Source organism: Apium graveolens, chromosome 8 (assembly GCF_009905375.1).
Source record: "Apium graveolens cultivar Ventura chromosome 8, ASM990537v1, whole genome shotgun sequence".
Classification (NCBI taxonomy): Eukaryota; Viridiplantae; Streptophyta; class Magnoliopsida; order Apiales; family Apiaceae; genus Apium; species Apium graveolens.
Genome location: NC_133654.1, coordinates 52,796,417 through 52,800,000, shown reverse-complemented (window position 1 = coordinate 52,800,000; position 3,584 = coordinate 52,796,417).

The following is a 3,584-nucleotide window of genomic DNA, read 5'->3' as shown; positions in this document are numbered from 1 at the left end:
ATCAACTTACAATCCAGAGATGTGTGTGTGTGTGTGTGCAAATGCTTACAGATATACTATCATAAGTAGATCAATGATCATGACTCACTACTCATCAAAGCAATCGCAAGGTTATAATTAGAATAAAAGTTAAACTCAAAATAACTTATAACACTTCAATTCTTATATCGGAGTTTTACAAAGATTCATGCTTTTATTCACAACATAAAAACAACACAAATATGCTTATTTGACCGTGCAATGAGTGAGGTCCACAAAAGACTTATACAATAATACCCATGTAACGAGCGTTAGGTTAGTGGATCCCAAACGATAAAAAGTCTTAGGTCACTAGCCACAACGTCCCCTAAGAACATAATAACTCGAGTAATAAAGAGCCCATTCGTGATCAATTATACATAACATATATTTTTTTTCCTTTTTCTTCTTTTTTCTTTTTTTCACAAATTTCTGAACGAGTGTGTTTCGCTCCATCTCGTTCAACCCTAGACTACTCGTATAAAATAAGTTGACTACTAGCCATTTGACACCTAGCCACACAACTAGCAATGAAATCCAATTTCCTCCAATTTTTAAATATCCATGTTATTTTATCATTAAGAGAATATCCTAAATTCCAAATATAAACAAGCGATTAAACTTTAACAAACAAATAAACCATAACCATGATCTAGCCCTCAAGAAACCTATAAGACTCAATGAAATACCATTATCTCTAACATGAAAAGCAACTCGATAAGACTTTACATCACTAAATACGACATCACTACACTAGCATCAATATCACAAATCAATCGGAAAAATCATGTAAGGGATCATGTTATTATGCAAATGCCTGAAACTATATGAATAATATATTATACAAAATAAAAAAATTATAAAAAACTATAAAAATAAAAAAACTACTATATGGAAAATATGCAACTATATGAACTAAAATAGCATGAATATGCAAACTATATGCGACTCACACAAAACACATAATCCTTAACTACTACCCCCAAATTTAAAATATTCACTGTCCTCAGTAAAGGTAATAGAAAGGAATCAGGCATACCTAATCAGAACCAGGATCATCACCCTCAAGGGGTGGAGTGTCAGGAATGTCTGGAGGCGGATACACGGAATCTTCACTGAATACTGGCCACTGGATGTCAACTCATGTGGCTCTGGCTGCAGTCCCTAACGCCTGGGTGAGGTCATGTGCAAACCTGCTATGGATGTCATGCATCACATCCATCCTTCTAGTTAAATGCCTATATTACATCGTACTCAAACCAACACTGCCATGTGCTTCCTGCTGCTGCTGCTGCGATCCCGAAGGACCAGCCTCCTCTCCCAACTGAGCTCTCCAAGCTACTCGACGAACCTACGAAGTCCCACCAGCATAAGTCTGATCTACTAGCCTTCCACCTGGTAAATAGTCATAAGAATATCCAAGCCCCTCAGTATTGGGCTTCCCACCATACCACTTTGTCATATTTAACAGCGTCGAACTATCAATCGGAGCACTAGAGAGCTGCAGCAGCTCATGTGCGGGCCAATGAATGCCAACCGCCACACATAACTTCATCACAATGGATGCATAGGGTATCAACCCGTAGTACTCCCTCATAAGAATTTTATAATACCCTGATAGATAACCATCCCAAGATCCACATAATCCCCCTGCAGAATACCCCACAACAAATGCGCACGCTCCACAGTATTCTCATGCACATGAGAAGATGGCATAATGTTAGCATAAATAAAAGAATTCCATTCACGTGCAAACCTGTTCATGCACGAAGCAGGGAACGTGGCATACTCATTCATGCCCTTCTTGAACTTCCAATGAGTCTCAGGCACACACAGGGTAGCAACAATCAAATCCAAGTTAAACTCCTCAGGAGTCTTCTCGTTCCAGTTTTCTTGCTCCTCCTTTCTCTCGGGCTGCTCAATCACCCTACGAATAGCCTCAACACTGTAGTCCACCGTCATCCCCCTCACCACGGTGAAACCGTTCTTCTCTGCCTTAGCATTAGCATAAAACTCACGCATCACACTCATGGGCACAGCAGCGGGTGTCTCGCGAAAAATAACCCAGCCCATCTCCAAGATCATTTCCTACAACTTACCATCTTTCCCCGATGGAAGAAAACCACGCTCCTTGGCTATAGGCATCGAAAGCAGCCTCACATACTCCGCCTCAGCCTCAGGAGTTGAAAACCTAGGCCTCACACCACCCATACTCGAAGAATCAGTGGTGCTGCTGCTTGCTTGAGTTCGCTGTCTTTTTAGTGCCATTGAGATTGAATAAGCTTGAGAGAATAGAAGTTTGTAAGAGAGATTTGTGTGTTTGAGAGTTTGAGAAGTGATGGAGAAGTTTATGTATACGTGTATGTATATATAGGAGATTGGGAGAGAATTAGTTATAGAAAAGGAGTGGGAATTGATTATGGGAATAAAGAGAATAATGGGTTTGATTTGGAGAGGAAAATTTGGGATGTGGGTGAGTAAAATTTGGGTGGGAATTGAATTTATATTAATATTCCCGAATTTCTCTTCTTTTCTGCCTTAAATTTTTTTTCCGAACACATGGACCCAGCGCGGCCGCGTGCAACCTTGGCCCGGGTGCGCGCAGTTTCTCGAATTTCAGCGTGGGTGCACGCAGTTTCTCGAATTTCAGCGCGCCCGCCCCGCTCCACAACGCGGGCGCGCCGTGCTACTGTAGTTGGCCCTGAAATTTTTTGTTTTTTGATTTTTTTTGTGTTTTTCACTTTTCATTCTGCTTCCTCTACCTACTAATATACAACAAACTTGGGTTACCTCCCAAGAAGCGCTTTGTTTACATCGTTAACTTGACGTAGAATCTCGAATTCAAGTAGACAATAGAACGGTACTAATCACCTCACGGTTTGTCATATCCCCATAGTAGTGCTTCAACCTTTGACCATTTACCTTGAATGCTTGGCCTTGATCATTCTCAAAGATCTCCACAAAACACGGTTTTGATTATGAAAGGCCCGACCATGTTGACTTCAATTTTCCAGGAAAAAGACTGAACGAGAGTTAAATAACAGAACTTGTTGTCCTGACACAAATGACTTGAGCACTAGACCCCTATCATGCCACCTCTTGACTTTCTCCTTGTACATTTTATTGTTTTCATACGCTTGAAGCCAAAATTCATCGAGTTCATTCAATTGATGCATTCTTTTTTTACCAGCTACATCTAAATCAAGGTTCAACTTCTTCAAAGCCCAATACGCTTTATGCTCGAGCTCCACGGAAAAATGACAACCCTTACCATAAACCAACTGAAATAATGACATTCCCAATGGAGTCTTGTATGCTGTTTTATATGCCCAAATAGCTTCATCAAGCTTCAGAGACCAATCCTTCCTTGATGGACACACAACTTTCTCTAGAATACGCTTAATCTCCCTGTTAGACACCTCAGCTTGACCATTAGTTTGAGGATGGTAGGCTGTAACAATGCGATGATTCACATTATACCTTTACATCATGGCAGTGAACTTGCGGTTGCAAAAATGCGATCCCTCGTCACTGATTATGACTCTTGGAGTCCCAAATCGAGTGAA